Below are 25969 nucleotides of genomic sequence, written 5' to 3'. Positions count from 1 at the left end.
CTAAAAGCAAGTTAAAAAAATAAGCTTTGAGCCCCATGTTAAACTTCTTCTAAAGTGTTTCTGGAGAGAAACAGGAGGGAGTTCCAGAGAGCTGGTCCTACAATGAAAAATTCCATCTAAACTAAAACTTAGCTTTCTATACTGGGTCTTCAGCCAGAAAGGAGCTTGACTTGGTTAACAGTAACTAAAAAAATACCGGAAAAAAGTATTACTCAGAAAATATTAATATGACTGGTTTCCAAAGTGTTTGGCAAATAAAATAGTCTTTAAAGATTTACGAAAAAGTTGAAAAGGACCAGCACCCCTTAAAATAAGAGGAAGTTTGTTCCATAGTTGAGAGGGATGACAAGATTATCATTTTGAAAATTTAAGGGATCAAGACGGGGTATAAGGAATAAACAATGTGGCTAGGTAGGGCAGGACATTCAGGGCGATCTTAAACAGAATGCGGCAGAGTAAGGGATTTTCCCTCTCTGGGACTGCTGTTATGCCACCGGGCAGCAGAGGGCGCCATGCATTTGAGAAGGACTGCTTGGCTCAGTGCTGAGTGAGAGGGGCGGGTCTCAGGCAGAAGTATTTCTGCCCAGCCTGACTCATTTAAAGAGAGGTTCCAGGAGAAAGGAGAGGTCTAAGGTAGACACAATTTGGCTGAGGTAAGCCAAGCTTTGTTATAATATGTGAGACAAACTATATAGAAATAAAAAGTGTTATTGAATAACAGAGAAGTAAAATGATCAAATTTAAATGCATTACTGGGAAATCTAATCTCAGGGATCAGAATGGCTTGTAATTGTATAAAGTCGGAGGCTCTAGTCGCAGAGCAGACATTATAGTGGTCAGTTTGTCAAGTAACCAACACATGGATGAGTAAGTGCCAAGATCCTCTAGGTGGCAGAGAAATTCCACTGTATATATGGCAGCTGGATCTGATACTCTACATCTTTGAAGTACAGACACATCTGGAAAGGGTGAAAATTTAAAAAAATTAAAGCCCTGGCATTTGCAGTATGCTCTGGTAAGTGAGCAACTGGAAAGGAGTAGCCTAGTGGTTAGAATACTAGGTCAGGGATTGTCTCTCACATGTTTAATGTAGACATCTGGCAGCGCTATAGAAATTATGGGGTCCTTTTATCAAGCTGCGGTAGGGGTTTAACGCACGGAATACCGCGCGTTAAACCGCCTGCCGCAAACGCCTGCATTGAGCAGGCGTTAGTTTTTTAACCGGCCGCGGGGGTTAGCGCATGATGAAATGGCCGACGCACTAACCTGACTAGCGCGGCTTGATTAAAAGAGCCCTATATGTAGTGGCAGTAGGCTCCAATTCCAGCACTGCAAATCACTTAACCCTCAGATACAAAATTAGATTGTAAGCTCTCCAGGGGGATGCACCTGGTGCTACACTGAAAAAAGGTATGAGCAAAATCCATTTTCTTTGAGGTTTTGTGAGAAGCATTTATATAATTATAATAGTCAACGGGGGAATAATAAGCAATGCTTTTATTCAAAGGAAATGATTGGTCAACACCTCTGCTGTGAGACATGAGCTACTTTGAAGGTAATCTCTTTGAAGTCTTGCAGTCGTTCTGCTGAATTCACTTTTGAATCAACATGAACGTTCTTTCTAGCATTCTCGACCATAAGAGTTCCGGATCAGGTTGCTTGCTCCACTCTGTTCGAGTCACGTTGTCCTACTTGACACATGGCCATCAAATGTTTTGAAACTATTATACTCTGAAAGACATTTGGATGAGGAATGAAACTGTCTACGGGACAGCTAAAAAAAAAAATAGATGGCTCGACGGCAAAAAAGAAGTGATATATATTTTCAATTTTAAAAAAGATTATGGGGTGTTTTTTTTATATATGCTGCCTTGTGCTTCCTGACCTAAGAAAAAGGAAAGATAATAGAATCCAGAGAAAATATATATTTTCATTAATCTTATCCAGCAAGTGTCTTCCGATGCCCTCTGTGCTTTTCTGACAGACCCAGCGCGGTGAGTAGATGGAATAGATTCAATTTGTAATCAGGGGATGACCTTTGACACTGTCACTCCCCATACTACCTTCACAGGATTAAATTCAGGCACCCAGCACAACAGTGCTAGCTATGAAAATATGGGATCCTTGATAAGACGCATCGTTCTGCTTGATGTCTAAGGTCAACTCAAGGAGGAAGTCTATCATGTTAGACTTACGGAGATAGATTTGTGTGGGTTACCTTAGGGTGGCTGCAAGATCCAGGAACACAGCAACCTATGAAAAAGTCCTATATAAAACCAAGCCGAAAGGAAAATAAAATTCAAGGAGGACAAGGGGAGAAGTTTGATTGGAAAGAAATGCACAGCTCGACAAATCGAAACAGCTGTTTGACATTTCCTCTTTCTCCCATCCTTTAATGCAGTGGTTCTCAATCCAGTCCCCAGGACACATCAGGTCAGTCAGATTTTTAAGATATCTATAAATTAATATGCATGCTCTGTGCAAATGGGTTAGGGCTTTTTGGGTCACTTTGGTCCAGATGGTGGCTTACTGAGGGTTAGGCTTACATCACCATTCCTCCCCTTAAGAGTCACCTAGGAGCCGAATCTGCTCCAACTAACTGGTCTTTTGAGATGAGAAAGCTTAAGGCCCAGCCCCCAATTAGTGAAGGTAAGCACCCCAAATTCCAGTCTAGCTACCCCTTTCCCTCCCCCCTAGGGATGGTCCTTCAGAATCCCTAGTTTTCTACCTCTCTTCCTTCTTTCTCTCGGCTTCGAGCAACTCCATTTCCCCTCACAGATTTCATATTTGAGACCACATATGCAAACGAGCTTCCCCAGAGGCCCTATGGGAGCTTGCTAGACTCAGCTTGTCTTTGCATACAGCTTCTCTTCAGATCTCTTCCTTCCCCTGTACCTGAGACCCATGTGAAGGAATGTACACCCCGTCACACTCTGCCTCCATTGTATGCAAATGTATCTCATGCGTATTCATTGTGGGTATCCTGAAACATGTTTGGTTGGGTGTGTCCTGAGAACCATCGATCTAAAGGTGCAACTGGTCTCTATTTGCAATCGCACACTCTTTTTTTCCTATTTGGTCAATCAGGATTTAGTAACCTATCTGGATAAATTCAGCATTCTAAATGATAACCAGTCAGGTTTTCATTCCGGGTACAGCACTGAAACTGTTATTGCCTCTCTGCTAGATTCCCTCCATAGCCTGTTTAGCCAGGGCACAAGTGCACTAGTCCTGCAATTTGATTTAAGTAGTGCCTTCGGCTTAGTTGATCATGCTATTCTTTTGGACTGTTTGGAGTCAATCGGTCTCTCTGGTAATGTGTTAAAATGGTTCCAGGGTTTTCTAAGTAAACGATCATACCAAGTTTACAGTGACAATACTCATTCCTTCAGCTGGGTAAACTCATGTGGAGTCCCGCAGGGCTCCCCCCTGTCTCCCACACTGTTCAACATCTACCTAGCCGCACTGGGGAATCTATTACAAAGTCTAAAAATCAAATTCTCCATTTATGCCGACGACATCACCATAGTCTTTCCTCTAACATACCTAACTCCCGAGACGAAAAATCACCTGGCATCTTTCTTAAAGCAAATCGAACTATGGATGGCCAATTTCAAATTGAAACTCAATTCAGAAAAAAACAAATTCTTCCTGGCGAGTCCGAACGACAAAATCAAAGATTCATCAATTTCCTTGAATGGTCAAGTCTTTCCTATTACAGATTCCATAAAAATTCTGGGAGTGACCCTAGACCGCAACCTTACCCTTGAAGCACACACCGACTTACTGGCCAGAAAAGGCTTCTCCGCATTATGAAAACTAAGAACCATCAGAAAGTACTTTGATGCAATCTCATTCCGCTTACTGGTGCAATCCTCCATTCTAAGCTTACTCGACTACTGGGGTCTTTCAAAGACTCAAAGATTCAAAGACTCCGAATCATCCAAAATTCGGCAATCCGATTGATCTTTGGGCTAAAAAATGGGAACACATAACTCCCTACTACCAAAAACTCCACTGGCTGCCCCTGGAAGCAAGAGTGCTGTACAAGTTTGCCTGTCTCTGTTTCAAATCCATTCTTGGTTCGACCCCCATGTACTGGGTTCCCCATTTTATCTTAGATTGTTCATCCAGACCCACACGCAGAGTTCATCTGTTTAACCATCCAGCACTAAAGGCCTGCGGTTACAAAAGATACCTGAACAGAACACTTGCCTTCCAAGCAGGTCAAATGAATGATTGGCTGGGCAATATTATCTCGCACTCCTCATCCTACCTAAATTTCAGAAAATTAGTAAAAACAAACCTGTTTAACCGATTTGTTATCTAAGATCTCTTATGCCTTACCGCTTGTTTCCCAAGTTCTCTTATGCCTTACCTCTGTATCCTGCTCTCCTATATTGTACCTATACTCGCTGATTGTCCAGCCCTTCTTTGTTGTAAACCGCCTCGAACTACTACGGCTTTGGCGGTATATAAGAATAAAATTATTATTATTATTAAAATGAAATTCAAATTTAACAAAACAATTCGGGTTAGAGTTTAGATCCTTTCCAGGGTTTGCATGACTCTCTAGATCAGGGGTAGGCAATTCCAGTCCTCGAGAGCCAGAGCCAGAGCCAGAGCCAGGTCAGGTTTTCAGGATATCCACAATAAATATGCATGAGATAAGATTTGCATCTCAAGGAGGCAGTGCATGCAAATCCATTTCATACATATTCATTGTGGATATCCTGAAAATCTGACCTGGCTCCAGCTCTCCAGGACCGGAATTGCCTACCCCTGCTCTAGATTGCTCCACCTTCCTTGTTCAGTGGTTCCTAACCCTGTTGTGGAGGACCACCAGCCAGTCAGGTTTTCAGGATAGCCCTAATAACTATGCATGGGGCAGATTTGCATGCCTGTCACCTCCATTGTATGCAAATCTCTCTCATGCATAGTCATTAGGGCTATCCCAAAAACCCGACTGGCTGGTGGTCCTCCAGGACAGGATTGGGAACCACTGGACTATTGTGTTTAACGAGCTGTTTCATACCAAGCTGTCCATGTTCTCCTACAGAAGAGTTCTGCTACTGTCTTTTGAAGCAACCCCTGGCAGTGAAATCAATGCACGAACAAAGGGAAGAGCAGACCTGCCTGCATCTTGTACATGGAGCAGTTGGATATTATGTACAACATGCTTCTTGTTCTTCCTTTTTACCCTCTACCTGGGGTTTGAAATGAAAGTGATCCGAGTCAGAAGTAATCATTTATTTTCTCTCTTTCGTCTCTCTGTTTTTGCACTAGAGTATCATTTCTTGAATCAATTCATCAACACTTACTGCCGGGTCACTTCCCCTTCAGATTGTTCTCCTGCAGGGCTTCCCCAACGTCCTGTGACCCAAAAGCCAGGTTATGCCAAAGAAGACTCGATTTGCTCGTTGACAAGTCATCTGCAAAAGATGCCGAGTTCACTGGGTAATTGAGGCTGACATGCGTGGTCAGGTTTCACTGCCACCTGCACCGAAGATTATCGTCTGGGTTTCCCTCTGGGCTGCTGAATCACAGGATGTGATTTTAATAACCCTGGAAGGCTGGCGGCCCTCTCACCTTTTGTCAGTGAACAATTTGGTCTGTGGTCGTAGTTCATTGCAAATGATGACACATTTCGGCTGATGCTTGTGTCAGGTCACACGGAAGGAGGAGGGAGGAGGGCCACACTCTTATGGCGCTGAAATAAGGCACTGAGGACAGGATGCACAATACCGCGTCGGCAGCAATATTAATTTACCGGGTGATGCTCAGCACAATATATGCATGCTATTTGGCTGGAGCAGCTTCAATAAAAGGGGGAGGAGCTTGGTGCCTGCTCAGAAGTGCAAATCAGTAGGCACAGCTCTTACAATGCCTGTCAAGCCTGCTGAAAGAAAAAAAATTCCTCTTCTCTTCTCCCCTGCCCATGATCAGCTGAGCCGGCACAAGCCATGATCAACTGAGCTTTACCAGATTTTAGCCCCACCCCCATGCCTGCCCAGTTCTGCCCATACCCCAGCCCTGCCTCCTCACCCTGTTCTTGTTAGTTGGGAGGGCATCCACTCATGCACGGATGCTCTCCTGATGCGATCCCAAAGAAGAAGCTTTTCAAAACCCGGACAAAGTGTTGGGTTTTGAAAAGCCATCTGGACACCCAGACATGCCCTCTAAAAAGAGGACATGTCCGGGTAAATCCAGACACCTGGTAACCCTAGCTGAGCTGGCACATACACTCACACAACACACGCTCAACTGCTGGAAAATTGTACCCTGTAAAAGCGGAGCATTCCCTTTTGTGCATCACAAGGAGAGCTCATTTAAATACTAGTAAGCTCCTTGTAATGTATTTGCATAGGGCTCTCAATGGCTGCTACCGAGGATCAGCAGAAGCCCCCCCTCCCTGCCTCCTCCGAAGAACCCTTTTGAGCATCGGAGACTGAGGTTCCTTGCCACGTAAGGCTGGTTTAACGAGTCTTACCCGCATGGAAAGCTCTTGAGCATCAGGGCTTGAGATGGTTATTGGCAGCTGCAATTGGAAGTAGAAATCTGAGCTCAGAGAACAGAATTATGGGCAATAACAGCAGACTGAACAAACAGGAAAACACATCCCTTCTATAAGACTATTTATACCGTCAGCACCAACCCCCCATCCCCCTGACAAGAAAAGACAGCATTCCCCCTCCCAGACCCAGAGGAAAGACCCCAGGCCTACCTTGTTTCCCTGGTGGTCTAGCGGTGCGCTGGAGCGATCTTACTCGCGATGAAAATACCTGCTGAGACTTCCAACAGCAGTCTTGTGAGGCTACTCAAATCTTGAAGTTGTGGCAGCTATTTTTGTCGCTGACAGAGCACGGGCAGGAGCGAGTAGGATTGCTCCCACCCCAGCGCACCACTAGACCACTATGGAAACAAGGTAGGCCTGGGGTCTTTCCTCTGGGGCCGGGAAGGGATTTGTGGTACCTGTTCAGGGAGGGAGGGAGAATGCTGTCTTTTCTTGTTGGGGGGAGGGGGGTGCGCTGTTGTTTTTTTAATAACAATTATTAAAAACAAAAGAAAAAAAAAATTATGTCCATTCATTGCAGGGGGTGTGCTGACAGTGGAGAAAAGTCTCCCAGTTCGGGGGGAAGGGGTCGCTGGGCTGTGCTAATGGCAGCGGCGGAAGAAACAGAAGGAGCACTAGTGGGAGGAAGAGTGATAGAAATGGTTCTTGGGGGGGGGGGGTGGGCTCAAAAATTAACTAAGACCCATGAAGCAATCTGGATAATTGGAATTCGGATAATCGGCGTACCACTGTATTGATATCAGCATTATTTAATTTCAATCTATAATTTGCTGGATATGTAGAATCTAGGTACGGTTCTTCCATTACTAATTTTAACACAATCACCATCACTTTTTCTGATGTGTATTCATTTCACCGATGATCAGGTTAAACTCTTTTAAATCATATTTTAAAAAGAAATAATACCGCAAGTCTCAAATTCCACCTCTCACTAAAGCCAACTACCCCAAACAAATAACCTTACCCATTTCTTACTCTCTTTGAAAATGACCAATTTTTTTTTTTTGTAAGTTCTTGTTGTAATACATCTTGGATAATTCTTTAGTAATCCGTCTTGAACTGCAAGGTAATGGCGGAATAGAAATCCCTAATGTAATGTAATGTAATTATTGAGTCTAATCATCTTGGAATTGGTTTTTATCTTCTTAAAGTTGGCTCTCACGTCACCTCTTTGCCACACTTGTTTCACCTTTTTCACATTATAATGCTTTTTCTAGTTACAAATGTCCATCTTTTTTCACATGTCCACACCATTCATTGGCGTGTACATTGGAACCCTCATAGATTGTTGTAATACGCGAGATATAAATGTTTGACATAAATAAAATAAAAAATATACTCATGATGAATTCTTTTAGGACCCCTGATGAAGGCTACGGCGTTAGCCAAAACACGGACTGTGTAAGGTCTTTACCCTTCACATAAATTCAGGTGGCATCGCTGTTTGGCTGCTCGATTTCCAGTTATTGATCATCACAATTATTCATCATACCGGCATTGTAATACAAGCTTGCCTACAGGATTACTATAATCACAGCTGCAACTCTTCCGTCAACTGCGTTTATCACTTTGATACATCCTTGGATTGTAAAACTTGGCAGCCAGATTGTTTCTATTGAACTGGTTTTTCATTGCTTTTATTTGACTATATTTATTGACGGCTTTCATTGCTTGTTGTATTGATTGGCTCACGTGTTAGAATACATTTGGTGGTTTCAGCCTATCTACTCCACTTTTTTTTCCTTTTTGGTTTCCAGGCGCACATCTCACCATAACCCGCTTATTATATTGTATGTTTGGCCTTCCAAAACCCACCCAAACCTCACTATGCCCACCTGTCCACCACAACCAAAAACCTTATGCCATGCAGGTGCCTTATTCCGGAAGAAATGGAAAACTCTTCTCTTTGATACCTGAATCTACAAACTCTCTCCCTACAAGTCAATTACTGTCCTTTTTCTCTTTTTCCCTGTCTCCCTTCCTCTGCCCCTCTCCTCTTTCTACCTTTTCTCTATAAGTCGCCTTGAGCCTGCATAGGTCTGTGTGACACACAAAGAGAAGATTAAATTAGATTTTTATCTAGGTACGGTAGGTTTTGGGTGGGTTTTGGAGGGCTCAAGTGGGTTATGGTGAGATGAGTACCTGGGACTTTTTTATGTGACATTCACTGCAGTAACCCCTAGAGTGCCCCCAGTGGCGTAGCAAGCGTGAGAGGTGCCCCTTCCCCAGCCAACCCTACCATTCGCGCCCCTTCGGCCACACCTCTTTAACTTTCCTGGTGCACGCAGCATCACCAACTTGCTGCCTGCATTGGCCTCGGCTCTCCCTCCTTCCTAGGCGCAGGACTCGGAAGTGATGTTAGAGACAGAGCCGACGCTGGTGCCAGCAACAGGTTGGAGTTGCTGCTCGTGCCGGTGAAGTGATAGAACTATGGGGGGTAGAAGTGAAGGCATGCATATGGCAGAGAGGAGGACGGGTGCCAAGACAGCGCCTAGTGCGGATCGCACCCCCTCCCCCATCCCCACCTTACTATGCTACTGAGTACCCCTCTGCTCTGCTGAGATGTTTTTGTGGCCGTCTGAAGCTGTCATACAGGCTGACATGCACAGTTTCTTTCACATCTTTGGGTGGTGAGAGAGGTGGGGGTGGGGGGTCATGCCTTAATCCCTCCAGTTATCGTCTGGTCACTTTGCCCACCTTTTATGGCCCTTATTCATTTTTAAAACATTTAAATGGTCTATGCTCCCTTCCGTAAACTCCGTTCAGTTCATCGGGTAAGTCTTTCCTATCTGTACCCTTCTCCTCTACTGCCAGCGCTTGACTCCGTCCCTTCTATCTTGCTGCAACGTATGCCTGGAACAGACTGTCTGAGTCATTACGTCAGGCTCAGTTTCTAGCAGTCTTCAAATCCAAGCTAAAAGCCCACTTTTTCGAGGCTGCTTTCGGGTCCTAACTCCCACTCGCCGTAAAATGACCTATGCCCATCCTATCACTCTCTCTGCAAGAATCTCCCCAACCCCTATATTTCCTGTCTGTCAGTCCAAGTTAGATTGTAAACTCTTCTGAGCAGGAACCGTCTGTTACGTGTTAAATGTGTACACCTTTCAGTGCTACAGCAATGATAGAGGTTTGGTGCCCTGGAAATTTTGTTAAATGCTCAATTGTCACTGCAAAATGTCCAAGTCCTAAACCTGCCTAAAACATGCTTTCAACACCCCCCCCCCCCCCTTGGAATTTACATGAGTTCTGAGAATAGTGATTTGGACGTTTCAAGCAAGAAAAACCATCCATATGCCACCTTATGCAATTTATGGAGCATTTTTCTCCTTTGAAAATTAACCCCTTAGTCTTCTTTAATGGAGTTAATCTCCCAATGATTTTACATTACATGCTACTGAGTTATCACTCATGGTTCTCTTCTCTTAGCCCCTCTAACCTTCTGTCATTTCTGTTTTTTCTCTCTCTCTGAATTTTTTCAGCAATTTCTCTTTTGTCTCTCTCTCTCTTTAATTACATCCCTCTCTCCTGCCTGGCACGTTCTCTTTTTCTATCTGACTTTCTGTACAGTAAATAGTAGGAGCTGCTATCACAGATTAAAGAATAAAATGGCCTTCACTGGATTTGGCTGCCAAATTCAAGAAACGGCTCTTCCAGCAGCAGCAACATCTGGCTCAGTCTTTAGCATGACACAGATGGTTGTGCTGAAGCTCTATCTGGTTTCTACATCCAACATGTATTCCTTGGAGGGATATTCCCATTTTTAGCTGTTAGGGAGAAAAAGGTAGCATACAAATCCCTCCAGTAAGGAGTATTCCCAGAGGTCTCTTAATACGCTGTTAGAGCAAATCTAAAATTCAATCAGTTCCTGTAACACACCATAAGTAGCAAAAGTCTGTTCATGCTAAGAACATGTTTCAAATATAAAGCCTTTTCCATTGTATCGTACTGAGCTCATTTGAGACACGACAGCCAGCAGCCCAGAGCTGGTCCCGCACTGCTCCTTATGACCTTGGGCAAGTCACTCAATCCTCCATTGCCCCAGGTACATTAGATACAATGTGAACCCACTGGGACAGACAGGGAAAAATGCTTGAGAACCTGAATAACCACTCTGAGCTCCCCTGGGAGAACGGTATAGAGCTGGTATAGTGATGTCATAATGTTTCATTCCACCAATAAGAGCCAACCTCATCAGTGATGTCACAATGGCTCAATTGTCCTATACTTGGCTCACTTTTACTACATTTTGATTTCTAGAGTGGTGCAGTGGTTAAAACATCAGCCTCAGCACCCTGAGGTTGTGGGTTCAAACCCCACACTGCTCCCTGTGACTCAATCCTCTTGTACAAACTGTAATACCACTCAAGTCATCTCTGGCATTTGCTGCCCTTGCAACAAATGATATATAGGTCAAACAAAGCGCAAAATCAAACTTCGTATTATAGATTTATGTCATTTAAGAACAAATAGAGAGGACGCTCTAATAGTTTCCCACTGGCGGTAGCGGAATCATGCCCTAGATCAGGGATCTCAAAATCCCTCCTTGAGGGCCGCAATCCAGTCGGGTTTTCAGGATTTCCCCAATGAATATGCATTGAAAGCAGTGCATGCACATAGATCTCATGCATATTCATTGGGGAAATCCTGAAAACCCAACTGGATTGCGGCCCTCAAGGAGGGAGTTTGAGACCCCTGCCCTAGATGAATTACAGTTTGTGACTCTTGTGAATGTTATTCTTCTTCAAGGTGGTGACATTACAGCAGTTTTAATTAATAAAGAATGAAGATTGATATATAAATGGAATACGGTGGAACCCCAGGGGTTAAATAAAGAAATTAAGTGGACATAGGAGGCAGATTAGTGATAAGAACATAAGAATAGCCTTACTGGGTCAGACCAAATGGTCCATCAAGCCCAGTAGCCCGTTCTCACGGTGACCAATCCAGGTCACTAGTACCTGGCCAAAACCCAAGGAGTAGCAACATTCTAGAACCCCAAAGAGTGGCAACATTCCAGCGATCAAGGGCAAGCAGTGGCTTCCCCCATGTCTTTCTCAAGAACAGACTATGGACTTTTCCTCCAAGAACTTGTCCAAACCTTACACTATCCGCTCTTACCACAACCTCTGCCAATGCGTTCCAGAGCTCAACTATTCTCTGAGTGAAAAAAATTTCCTCCTATTGGTTTTAAAAGTATTTCTCTGTAACTTCATCGAGTGTCCCCTAGTCTTTGTGATTTTTGATGGAGTAAAGAAATCGATCCACTTGCACCCATTCTACTCCACTCAGTATTTTGTAGACTTTGATCATATCTCCCCTTTTCCAAGCCAAAGAACCCTAACTGTTTTAGTCTTTCCTCATACGAGAGGAGTTTCATCCCCTTTATCATCTTGGTCGCTCTTCTTTGATGTTAGCTGCTAGGTTAAAAAAAATCCCCGCCTCTCAGGTTTAAAAATGGCGCTTCAGGTTGTGGAAACATACATTCACTCTCCTTTCGGTTAGCTGACAGGCCTGAGAATTGATCTTTCTTTCCTGTCGTTAATATCTACTTATAAGGTATGTTTATTATTATACTTTTCTGTGCTTATGTTATGTATTTTGGGTTTTTTAGTTTTTGTATTTATAATACATTTCGCAATTATAAGATCACAACTTCAGAGCCCTCCACCCTTAAGTCTTTTCTCCTGATGACACTTTCTACGAAACACTCTCTCATGTTGAGCGAGTCTGGGCTTTAATTCAAGACAACAATTTTGACAAGAAAATATAGAAGATATTATCAGCTTTCATTGAAAAACTGTTAATAACAGTCAACATTGAAACAAGAACTTTTGGTGAAGGATTTTTATTGGAGTATATATTTTTTAGATTGCACTATTACCCTTTTACAAAGGGAGGGAGGTTTTGGGTTTGTGTCAAATGTTTCGCTTTGATATAGAATTACTATGTAATGTGTATTAACTCTGACTTTATTATATTTATTAATAATTTGCTTCATTTTTTATTGTGTTTATGTTTCTATAACCATAAAGTTCTATGACCTCACAATGCAGGTGTAAAGAGCCTTAGCCAATAGGGAGAGGAGGAGATAGTGGATGCTGTGGATGGGCAGACTGGCTGGGCCATTTGGCCTTTATCTGCTGTCATGTTTCTCTGTTTCTATAACCATAAAGCTCTATGACCTCACAATGTAGGTGTAAAGAGCCTTAGCCAATAGGGAGAGGAGATACAAATGTTAAAAGCCTTAGCCAATAGGGAGAGGAGGAGATAGTGGATGCTGCGGATGGGCCATTTGGCCTTTATCTGCCGTCATATTTCTGTTTCTATAACCACAAAGCTCTATGACCTCACAATGCAGGTGTAAAAAGCCTTAGCCTATAGAAAGAGGAGATGCAAATGTTAAGAGCCTTAGCCTATAGGGCAGGGGTAGGGAACTCTGGTCCTCGAGAGCCGTATTCCAGTCGGGTTTTCAGGATTTCCGCAATGAATATGCATGAGATCTATTTGCATGCACTGTTTTCAATGCATATTCATTGGGGAAATCCTGAAAACCCGACTGGAATATGGCTCTCGAGAACCGGAGTTCCCTACCCCTGCTATAGGGAGAGGAGGAGCTAGTGGATGCTGCGGGTGGGCCATTTGGCCTTTATCTGCCGTCATGTTTCTCTCTTTCTAGTGTCCTCCTCACCTTTTAAGGAGTTGAGTCTTTCTCGAAGGGTGTGTTTTAAACAAATCATGGGGTACCTGGTCCAGTCTAGTCACCCTTCGCTCTCCGGCTTCCCCTCGCCCTGGAGCCTCCAGGCCTCAGAGCAGTAGAGTGCTTTTGCTGGCGTCTGTGCATTCATCATTAAGTCTGACACCTCAGCAGCAAAAGTACAACAAAGGCCAGATTGAAGAACAGAGTCCTTAATCTGTCTTGTCAGACGAGCCTGGTGAAATTAATTGGAATGTTCAGACAACAAACTAACCCAGCCGTGTAAGAATAGCAGCGCTGATAAGGACTCTAAGTGCTTTGCTATTTGGATAAGGCCGGCTGCAGCTGTGCCGGAGAAATGGATTAGGTGTCGCAAGAACTGATCTACTGCTTCTATGTATTTAAATGCCTGAACTCCCTCCCTACCAGCAGCCCAGGGTTTTCATGTTTGGCGCATGGTGGGGCTGCGGGTCACACCTGGGGCTTTAATTCCCTGACCTAAGGGGGGAGACCATAGTGGAGGAACTGCATCCCCCTCAGGGAACGGGGGCCGCTTCTACCGGCGTAAATTTAAAACCAAATTTACACATATAACATATATCATATAACATATAACATATATCATATATTTTGGCAATTATTGAAACAAGATTAAAACTTATTAGGTTTTTTAGATGATTTAAATTTAATTCATTTAGGGGTCCTTTTACTAAGGCGTGCCAGCTGTTTTAGCGCACACCAAGGGGCAAATTCTGTAAGAAGCGCCCAAACGTTAGGGGCAGAAATGCAAGTAAAACTGGGCGCTGGTTAGTGAATCGCGCTGAGCGGCGCTTATTTTGGAGACGCCCAATAAAAAGGCCAGCTCTAGGCACGACTAAAAGTTAGGCGGCCATGCGAGCGCTTAAGCACGCTTTAAGAGCTGCGATTCTGCAACAAGGCGCCTTACACGAAACCAGGCCCAACATGCATAGCGCCATTTTTTTTTTTTTTTTTTTGAAGGCCGCCTAAATTTTTAGAGACGCCTTGTTACGGAACTGCTCTTTCTTGATAGCGCCTAAGTTTCGATTATTGCTGATTAAAAAGCTTAATTGAGCTTTGTTATTCAATTTAGATAAGGCTTATCTAGGTAGGCGCTTCCGAAATAGATGCCCAACATTAGGCCCAGGTTAGGCCTAAACGCTAACGTGTCCATTATATTCTATGTACATGTTAGCGTTTAGCACGCACTAATATTTAGCGCGTGCTAAATCGGCTAACGCCTTAGTAAAAGAGGGGGTTATTTTTTTTTTTTCATTTTTGGGCTCCTTTCTATTGTCTTTTTTTCTTTTGCTTTCCTATTTTATATGGCGTTCCTTTCTTTTCTTGGTTTTTTTAAAATATAGTTTGTACACCGTGCTGTTGATAAACCGAAGTGCGGTTAAAACTTTTAATAAACATAAATGTGCTTTTTTTATTGTTTGTTTGTATGTTTCAATGGTAGAAGTTCAGGTATAAGCGGATTATAAATTTATAAAATAAAATACGTGAAATCAGTCTCAAAAGAGCAAAGCAAAAAACTGTCACTGCTGCACAGGCTAGAAAAATTCGGGGTAACGGACACAGTTCTTGGTTGGCTTGCATCTTACCTATTTAATTGTGCCCACAAGATATATTTATTAACTCGGAAAAAACAAAATTTTTTGTAGCTTCACCTCTTCCGTTTGATACCAAACGACGGGACCTGCGGTGCTTATACACAAATGCAAGAAGCCTCACGGCCAAGATGGGTGAACTAGAAGTCATGGCAAATGGGGAGGACTTGGATATAATTGGAATTGTAGAAACCTGGTGGACAGAGGAAAATCAATGGGATGTAGCGCTGCCGGGGTACAAGCTCTATAGGAGGGACAGGACCCACAAAAAGGGGGGAGGCATAGCACTATATATAAAGGACACTATCCACTCGGTCGGGATGGATATGGCAACGAAGGCAGAGGGGCTGGAATCGATGTGGGTCAAATTACCGGGAAACAAGGGTGCGGGCATAAAACTGGGGCTGTACTATCGACCACCTGGTACACCAGAGGGAGTCGGACACGACTTGGAAGCGGAATTGAGACAGGAGTGCAGGACTGGAAATGTAACAGTGATGGGGGACTTCAACTACCCAGGGATAGACTGGAGTACGGGTCACTCCGACTGCAATAGGGAGATAGGATTTGTAGAAGCTGTGAAGGACTGCTTCATGGAGCAACTAGTCAAAGAACCGACGCGAGGGGGTACTACTCTTGACCTCATCCTAAACGGATTAGGGGGGCCTGCAAGAGGGGTAGAAGTGGGAGGACCACTAGGCAACAGTGATCACAACACGATCAGATTCACATTAGAAAGAGGGACACCCATAGTCAGGAGGACCGCAACAACTGCGCTGAACTTCAAGAAAGGGAATTACGTTGCTATGAGGGAAATGGTGGGGAGGAAGCTCAGAAACATCTTTAGGATGGAGACTGTGGGAAGCGCCTGGACCCTATTCAGGGACACCCTGCAAGAAGCACAGAGAATGTACGTCCCCAACTTCAGGAAAGGCTGCAAGAACAAGCGATCAAAGGACCCGGTTTGGATGTCAATAGAAGTTAAGAGGGCGATAAAGGACAAAAAAGTATCTTTCCGGAGATGGAAAAAGGACCCAACAGAGGAAAATCACCAGGCGCACAGGAAATGCCAAAAGGAATGCCACCGGGAGGTTAGAAAAGCAAAAGGGAAATACGAAGAGGGGCTGGCCAAGGAGGCGAAAAACTTCAAGGCATTCTTCAGTTACGTTAAGGGGAAGCGACCAGCGAGAGAGGAAGTAGGGCCGTTGGACGATGGGGACAGGAAGGGAGTGATTAAGGAGGATAAAGAGGTAGCTGAGAGGTTGAACACGTTCTTCTCGTCGGTTTTCACGAGCGAAGACAAATCTAATATACCAGACTCAGAGGAACTCATGAGTGGGGAACAGACTGAAAAATTAGAGCACATAGAGGTAAGTAGGGAGGATTTCCTCAAACAGATAGACAGGTTAAAATGCGGCAAATCACCGGGCCCGGACGGGATCCATCCAAGGGTTCTGAAGGAACTAAGACAGGAAATAGCGGGCACAATACAACATGTTTGCAACCTATCCTTGAAAACTGGTGAGGTGCCGGAGGACTGGAAATTGGCAAATGTCACACCCATCTTCAAGAAAGGATCGAGGGGTGACCCCGGGAACTACAGGCCGGTGAGCCTGACTTCAATTATAGGGAAGATTGTTGAAGCTATGATCAAGGACGGCATTTGCGAGCACATCGAGAGAAATGGCCTACTGAGAACAAGCCAGCACGGATTCTGTAAGGGAAGGTCGTGCCTAACGAACCTTCTGTACTTCTTTGAGGGAATAAGCAGTCGGGTGGACAATGGGGAGCCCATAGACATCATTTACCTCGACTTTCAAAAGGCTTTCGACAAGGTGCCACATGAAAGGCTACTTAAGAAGCTGTGGAACCACGGGGTGGGAGGGGATGTGCACAGATGGATCAAGCACTGGTTGTCGGAAAGACTGCAGAGGGTTGGAGTAAAGGGTCAATATTCTGACTGGCGGGGAGTCACGAGCGGTGTGCCACAGGGATCGGTGCTGGGGCCTTTACTCTTCAACATATTCATCAATGACCTGGAAAAGGAGGCAAAGTGCGAGGTTATAAAATTCGCAGACGATACCAAACTGTGCGGCAGAGTTACGACCAGGGAGGAGTGTGAGGACCTACAAAGGGACCTGGACAAGCTGGAAGACTGGGCAAACAAATGGCAAATGTGCTTCAACGTGGACAAATGCAAGGTCATGCATATAGGGAAAAAGAACCCGTTGTTCAGCTACAAATTAGGGGGGGTATTGTTGGGAGACAGCAGACTCGAGAGAGACTTGGGTGTGCTGGTGGATGCATCACTGAAGCCATCTGCACAGTGCGCAGCAGCCTCGAAAAAAGCCAACAGGATGCTGGGCATCATAAAGAAGGGCATAGCAACCAGAACACGGGAAGTCATCATGCCTTTGTATCGAGCGATGGTACGTCCACATCTGGAGTACTGCGTTCAGTATTGGTCGCCGCACCTCAGGAAGGACATGGCGGTACTTGAGAGAGTCCAAAGGAGAGCAACGAAATTGGTAAGAGGGCTGGAACACTGCTCATATGCCGAGAGGCTGGATAGGCTGGGGCTCTTCTCTCTGGAGAAAAGGAGGCTCAGGGGAGATATGATAGAGACTTTCAAGATCATGAGGGGCATAGAGAAGGTGGATAGGGACAGATTCTTTAGACTGAAGGGGACAGCAAATACGAGGGGACATTCTGAGAAACTGAAGGGAGATAGGTTCAAAACAAATGCAAGGAAGTTTTTTTTCACCCAAAGGGTAGTGGACACTTGGAATGCGCTACCGGAGGAAGTGATCAGACAGAATACGGTACAAGGATTCAAACAGGGATTGGATGGATTCCTGAGGGATAAAGGGATCGTGGGATACTGAGGGAGGAGCTGGGAGGTAACACAAGTATAGGAAGTAAATCAGGTAATGAGTATTAACTAACCTGGTCGTGCATGTGCAAGACCGGAGGGCTAGGACTTCGATAGGAAGGCAGGACTTAAATGGGAAACCAAGGTGGCAAGGGAGCCCCTTCTGATGATTCAGACAGGTCTTGACCTGTTTTGGGCCGCCGCGGGAGCGGACTGCTGGGCGGGATGGACCTGTGGTCTGACCCAGCGGAGGCACTGCTTATGTTCTTATGTTCTTATGTTATCATTCTGTATCAATAAATTTAGCTATCCTATTCGATCTACTATTAAAATTTTCAGTTGGTGTCTTAGTATCTGCTAATTTTTAAGAAATAAAAAACACAGAAAAGCACAGACGCACCAAGAGGTTCCTGCAAACAAGTATAAAACACTCCTAAACTAAACTAAACTAACTAAACCTTAAGTTTATATACCGCATCATCTCCACGGATGTGGAGCTCTGCACGGTTTACAAGAACTTAAAATATAGGAAGAGAAGGAAAAAAAAGGTTTACATGAACTTATATATAGAAGAGAAGAGTAAGGGGGGATAGAATTACATTTTAGTGAAAAGCCAGGTTTTCAGTTGCTTGCGGAATAATTGGAGGGAGCCCAGGTTCCACAGCGGGGTAGTAAGGTTGTTCCAAAGACTCCTGACAGGCAAAGCACCAACATGAGGCCATGTTTCGGCAGATAACCACCTGCTTCAGGGGTCACAAATACTCTAAAAGTCAAAATACTCTAAACAAAATGCAAATAATGATCAGTATATTTAAAAATTACGACTATACGGTATATCAAATGAAAATGGAAATTAGCTGCGAAGGCAGAAGAAAAGCATGGAAAAGGGAACATGTCAATGCTTTGCCACTAAAAGAGTGTTTTATGTTTATAGTGGAATGCAGGAAGTTCTTGGTCCGTTCTGCTTTTGCCTGTTTTCTTGGCTTTGCTGCATAGGGGGTTTCTTCCTCCCTTTGGAATTTGGAATTAATGAAATGAAAGCTGAGGAGGTCAGTTTTCAAAACGGTGCTGAGCAGCTGGCTAAGCCAAGCTACTTTTCACGGAAAACCAGAGCTAGTAAATGAAGTACTTTCACAAAACACCAACCTCCCAAGCATGAAGTTCCCCCCTCCCTCCCTTCTGATGTTAAAACTGAACCACACATCCCCCCCTCAAACCCGCCCAGTGTAGAGAGCGATCCTTCTCCCAAACCCTTTCCGCTTGCTTGATATCAAAATACAGTCTCCTCAAAAGCACTGTGATTCTCTTTCTTGCAGTGGTATACAAGAAATACATCCTGTTATGACTCCATCACTTCTGTGCATCTGCAGAAACCCTTCTTCCTCAATGGGAAATCAATACCAGTGCAGATAAGTGGTATTTATGGTATGGTATTACATTTCTGGCTGCTTAATGATTCCCTCTCTATAACCAAACACTTATGACCTTCACTTAATAATAACTTTTTATTTTTGTATACCGCCATACCCAGGGAGTTCTAGGCGGTTCACATCAATTAAAACAGAGTTACAAATGGTTCAATATCGATTGATCAGAGTTGAAGGCAACAAAGTAGTTGAGTTTGGAAGGAGAGGAAAGAGTGGGTCAAGGAGGGGTAGGGTATTGCTGCCTGTTTGGGAGAGGGGGGTGATTTTGTTAGAGGTTATGTTTTCCCCTGTCCCTTTTGTGATCTGTCTCACCAGATTTTAATAACACCATCAACCCTGCCAACAGACTTGGTCAGAGGAGGTCTCCATTATCTTGAGGCAGGCTGGATAAAGCCAAGGGAGCTCACTTTTCAAGGCTATTCGGTAAACTTGTTGCTATTGCTGTTCATAGCAGCGATTAAAACTTTATTGAAAAACAAGTCACCTGGTATTGACGGTATTCCAATTGAATTAATAAGAGGCTCAGAAGGTACTATCATTCCCTCACTTGACTGTGTCAACAGATTTGGAAGGAAAATATATGGCCAACCGATTGGAGAAGATCACTGTACCAAAGAAAGGCGAACCCAAAGACTGTAACAATTGCATTAATTCCACACGCCAACAAAATATTGCTGAAAATAATACAACGAAGGCTCCAATCATACGTTGAGCATTTTCCTTTCTTTTCCAGAGAAAGGAAAATGGTAAAACCAGAGGACATAATTTGAGGTTGAGGGGTGGTAGATTCAGGGGCAATGTTAGGAAATTTTACTTTACGGAGAGGGTGGTGGATGCCTGGAATGTGCTCCCGAGAGAGGTGGTGGAGAGTAAAACTGTGACTGAGTTCAAAGAAGCGTGGGATGAACACAGAAGATTTAGAATCAGAAAATAATATTAAATATTGAACTAGGCCAGTTACTGGGCAGACTTGCACAGTCTGTGTCTGTGTATGGCCGTTTGGTGGAGGATGGGCTGGGGAGGGCTTCAATGGCTGGGAGGGTGTAGATGGGCTGGAATAAGTCTTAACAGAGATTTCGGCAGTTGGAACCCAAGCACAGTACCGGGTAAAGCTTTGGATTCTCGCCCAGAAATAGCTAAGAAGAAAAAAAAAAACTACCCGAAGTTCAGGCTGGTTTAAGAAAAGGTTAAGGATCAAGAGACATTATTGCCAGAGTTACATGGATATTGGAGAACAGCAAAGAATACCAAAAAACCCTATACCTTTGCTTCATCGACTACAGCAATGCTTTTGACTGTGTGGATCACAATAAACTATGGAGAATTCTAGTGCAAATGGGAATCCCCAAACACATAACTCAGCTGATAGAGAGCTTATATGAAAATCAAGAAGCTGCAGCTCCACCTCAGTTGAGAACATAAGAATTTCTATACTGAGACAGACCAAAGGTCTATCAAGCCCAGTGTCCTGTTTCCAACAGTGGTCAACCCAGGTCCCAAGTACCTAGCTAGATCCCAAGTAGCAAAACAGATTCTATGCTGCTTATCCTAAGAATAAACAGTGGATCTCAATAAGCCATCTCAATAATAAGCCATCTCAATAATAAGAACATAAGAACATAAGAACTGCCTTCTCCGGATCAGACCTTCGGTCCATCAAGTCCGGCGATCCGCATACGCGGAGGCCCTGCCAGGTGTACACCTGGCGTAATTTATAGTCCACCATATCCTTATATGCCTCTCTTAAGGAGATATGCATCTAGTTTGCTCTTGAAGCCTAGGACGGTCGATTCTGCCATAATCTCCTCTGGGAGGGCATTCCAGGTGTCAACCACTCTCTGAGTGAAGCAGAACTTCCTGACATTAGTCCTGAACCTGTCCCCCCTTAGCTTCATTACATGTCCTCTAGTCCGTGTCAAATTGGACAATGTAAATAATCTTCTCTGCTCTATTTTGTCGATTCCTTTCAGTATTTTGAAGGTCTCGACTCGATCATATCCCCACGCAGTCTCCTTTTCTCAAGGGAGAACAATCCTAGTGTTATAAGTCTGTCCTCGTATTCCAGTTTCTCCATACCCTTCACCAGTTTTGTTGCTCGTCTCTGCACCCTCTCCAGCAGTTTTATATCCTTCTTTAGGTAGGGAGACCAATGTTGGACGCAGTATTCCAAGTGTGGTCTGACCATTGCCCTATAAAGCGGCATTATAACTTTCTCCGATCTACTCGAGATTCCTTTCTTTATCATGCCCAACATTCTATTTGCCTTCTTTGCCGCTGCCGCGCATTGTGCCGACGGCTTCAGTGTCCTATCTATCAGTACACCCAGGTCCTTTTCTTGGCCTATGGATTTCTCTTTTAGGAAATTATCCAAGCCTTTTTAAAACCCCGCTAAGCTAACTGATTTCACCACATTCTCTGGAAAATAATTCCAGAGTTTAATTACATGTTGTGTGAAGAAATATTTTCTCTGGTTTGTTTTAAATCTACTACTTAGTAGCTTCATTGCATGCCCCCTAGTCCTAGTATTTTTGGAAAGAGTGAACAAGCATTTCACATCTACCCTTTCCACTCCAATCAGTATTTTATACACCTCTATCATATCACCCCTGAACTGTCTCTTTCCCAAGCTAAAGCACCCTACCACTTTAGCCGTTACATATAGGGAAGTTGACCCATCTCTTATCATTTTCGTTGTCCTCTGTACCTTTTTTAATTCCGCTATATCTTTTTTGAGGTACAGCAACCAGAATTGCACACAATATTCGAGGTGCGGCTGTACCATAGAGTGATACAAGGGCATAATAACATTTTCATCTTTGTTTTCCATTCCTTTCCTGATAATTCCTAACATTCTATTTGCTTTCTTAGCAGCCGCAGCACATTGAGCTGAGGGTTTAACGTATCCTCAACAATGACACCTAGATCCTTTTCCTGGGCAGTGACTCCTAACACAGAATCCAGCATCACATAACTTTAGTTCGGGTTCCTCTTTCCCACATGCATCATTTCGCACTTGCTCACATTAAACATCATCTGCCATTTTGATGCCCACTCTTCCAGTCTCACAAAGTCCTCCTGCAATTTTTCACAATCCTCTTGTGATTTAACAACTTTGTGTCATCCGCAAATTTAATTATCTCACTAGTTATTCCTATCTTTGAATTATTGATAAATATGTTCAAAAGTAGCAGCCCCAGCACAGACCCCTGGGGAACCCCACTATTTACCCTTCTCCATTGAAAATTTTGACCATTTAAACCCTCTCTCTGTTTTCTGTCATTCAACCAGTTCTCAATCCATAATAGGACATTACCTTCTATCCCGTGACTTTCAAATTTCCTCAGAAGTCTTTCATGAGGTACTTTGTCAAATGCCATTTGAAAATACAGATACAAACTTTGCCACCAGGAACGACCATATATATAACATTGGCAGCGCATCTTTTTAAACTGGTATATCCCTGAACAGTTTCATGATATCCTATGCACATTTGAAAAAAGGCTTCTAAATATCCCCTTTAGGGGGCACTCTTCAGATAGCTCTCTTACTCTGGAGCTACTTTTGAAAGTAAAAAGCTTGCAAGTGGTTCACTCTTTGAAAATTGCCTATGAGTACAGAGTAGGGTAGGGTTACCAGACATCCGGGGAAACCTTACCTCCATTGCTTTTTAGTAGAAGTTAAACCCAGTTGTCTTAGTCTGGCCTCCTTACCTCCATTGCTTTCAGTGGAAGTAAAACTCAAAAGTCTCAGCCTGTCCTCCTCATTGCTTTCAGTGGAAGTAAAACCCAGAAGTCTCAGTCTGGTCTCCCCATTGCTTTCAGTGGAAGTAAAACCCAGAAGTCTCAGCCTGTCCTCCTCATTGCTTTCAGTGAAAGTAAAACCCAGAAGTCTCAGCCTGGTCTCCCCATTGCTTTCAGTGGAAGTAAAACCCAGAAGTCTCAGTCTGGCCTCTTTACCTCCATTGCTTTCTGTTAATGGCGCCTAAACGTGATTGAAACATGGCCAGCATCGTTTTTAAGAACATAAGAATAGCCTTACTGGGTCAGACCAAAGATCCTTCAAGCCCAGTATCCCGTCTTCGTGGAGGCCAATCCAAGTCACAAGTACCTGGCAAAAACCCAAAGAGTAGGTGCTTGTTGATTTAGGTGCCATTTACAGAATCTGGGCCTTTATGGCTGAGGGAAAAAATGACTTTAGTGCGCAGGAAAAACCTTGGTCAGGGCATTCTAAGGCCACTTTTTGCCACAGCCGTTTATAATCAAAGGGCTCCTTAAATCCAAACACATGCTTCCAATTACTTACAGGATACCATTCCAATACAACGTCCGTACTTTCCAGATCCAGTCTTGATCCCCTGGTCACCCAAAAGGGTATTTCGCTCTTCCCACCAACACTTGCTGTCTGTACCTTCTTTCAGACGAATATTTCTGGATACTAACCGGGATTCTTGCTTTTCAGTTATGGCTCCAACACTTTGGAACTCTCTACCACTGTACTTAAGTTCTGAAAAAAAAAAAAAACACTCGAGACATTTACCACTCCTTTTACGAACGCGTAGCGCGGGTTTTGGCCCCGGCAGCATCGATAACTGATCCGACACTCATAGGAATTCTATGAGCATCTGAGCAGTTACCGCCACTGCTGGCGCTAAAACCCACACTACGTGTTCGTAAAAGGAGGGGTTAAGTTCTCAAGCATCTGTTACAAAGTAATTTTTGGTATGTCACCAGGTTACCTGCTCCCTTATTTTTCCTTGAGTCACTTTCACAAGAATACACGGAGAGTACATCTGTTTACATATCCTTCCATAAAATCTTGTCACTATAAGAGGTTCCTTGAGAGAACTTTTTCATTTCAGGCCGCCAAATTGAACGCATGGCTTGGCAAAATGATGTTAGAAGCTTCCTCTTATTTAGATTATAGAAAATTGCTAAAGACACAATTATTCGGTGGGCTGGTATCTTAATATTCTCTGCTTTTTTAACATGTCTTTTTAACTTTATTCATTTTACTTATATGTTTGTATTTTATCTCGATGTATTTATTAGAATTGCATATACTGCTTTCCTGTTGTTAGCTGCTTAGAACCTTCCCGGTATGGCGGCATTATATAAATTATTATTATTAAATCACAATTAAAAACAATTAAATAACTGTAACTAGGGTTACCAGATTTTCCGTCTGGAAAATCCGGACACCTAGGTCTGCCCAATTCCACCCATCCACACCCCGGTCCCGCCCTAGCCCCGCCTCCAATCCTGCCACAGCCCCGCCCCCCACATGCGCAGATTTCCTCCCTGCCTGACACGATGTGAGGAGGCTTTTCAAAACCCATCCGGACCCCCGGACATGTCCTCAAAAGGAGGACATGTCCAGGGAAATCCAGATGTTTGGTAACCCTAACTGTAACTGTTTGTAATCATTTTTAAAATTTGGCAAATCTGTCGCAGAAAAGAGGCAGAACAATCAAAGCCCCTGTACTTGTTTTTCTGCTGATTTCTATGCTACGCTCTCTCGGAAAGGCTGCAGTGGAGTGCTTTTCGGGAGATAAGGATGTATCTGCCTTCCTCCAATTCTTTTATCGCTGTGAAATTTTTACACTTTTGTTGACGCTAATCAGCGCTGTGCAACTGACCCTGGATGCCAAGGAGAGATAGGGGGACTTCATTACCGGTAGCACAGCGCATAAGATCCGTGCACTGAACTGAATTTGCTGCAGCTCAGATTCTATCAAGAGACAGCTGTACGGTATTTTTGGGGGACAAGAAAAGAAGGTGCCTGCTGCCCATCTGTCCGGCTTTTCACAATCTGTGCATGTGGAGAATCCACTCTTGTTTTGTTAGGAGGACTTGATTCAGGGCTGGCTTTTACCAGTGAGACTCTTTACAGGCCACCCCTGCTTGGGTTTCAGGGTTGGACACAAAGCAGCCACTCAGCACTATTTGGACATCTTTAAAGAGCTGCCGCATGTTTGCATAAGGATTGTCTGTACATGATCTTAGCCATTCTATATCCATGGGGAAGGCAAGAGTATTTGCTCAATCTTTTTTTATTGCAGGCTGAGGTTAGGGGATGCTCCGGGCTCTCGTGTGCTCCTATTACATTTCTATTACAAGATTGCAGAATTGACGGCCCCCCTACCCCCTTTTCCTACTCATCGCAGCTTAGTTGCGTTTTGCCGTTTTCTTAGTAAGCAACATTCCCATAATCTTTCCGTTCCATTTGTCAACTTAGGGTTACCAGATTTTCCCGAAGGAAAATCCAGACCCATGGCCATGCCCCCCCAGGCCCGCCCAGTTCCGCCCTCATTCTGTCCCCAGCCCCCCCACCATTGACCTGTTCGTGCATCTGAACAGCATCCGTGCATGTGCAGATGCAATGCGATGAGGTCACGTGCATGCGACACAATGACATCACACGTTGCCTTCGCATGTTCGCAGATGCCATCCTGATGTTGGAAGCTTTTCAAAACCCGGACAAAGTGCCGGGTTTTGAAAAGCCATCCAGCCCCCAGACATCTCCTGAAAAGGAGGGAATGTCCAGCGAAATCCAGACATCTGCTAACCCTATCGTAACTTGGGAAGGGCACCGTCCATTCCTATGTACTTGATCCCTCGATGGGAACTGTGAGACTGGCCCTATTTGCCCGGCACATAAAAACCGAGAACAGTGTACACTCAAATGAGGAGCAGCATTTGTCTAGGTCAGGGGTAGGCAATTCCGGTCCTCAAGAGCCGGAGCCAGGTCAGGTTTCAGGATATCCACCATGAA

At 44.0% G+C, this 25969-nt stretch overlaps 1 protein-coding gene across 1 annotated transcript in view; it reads left to right on the top strand.

Moving 5' to 3' along the window:
- The first annotated feature begins 610 nt into the window (after positions 1-610).
- Positions 611-25969, top strand: part of CSF3R (colony stimulating factor 3 receptor) — a 126498-nt gene continuing 101139 nt past the window's right edge. Inside the window, exon 1 of the mRNA XM_033955292.1 lies at positions 611-653. The gene's annotated coding sequence lies outside the window, so the exon portion shown is untranslated. The remainder of the gene's footprint in view (positions 654-25969) is intronic.

Source organism: Geotrypetes seraphini, chromosome 8, assembly GCF_902459505.1.
Source record: "Geotrypetes seraphini chromosome 8, aGeoSer1.1, whole genome shotgun sequence".
NCBI lineage: Eukaryota > Metazoa > Chordata > Amphibia > Gymnophiona > Dermophiidae > Geotrypetes > Geotrypetes seraphini.
Note: the sequence above shows the minus strand (reverse complement) of the source record. Positions and strands in the feature narration are given on the sequence as shown.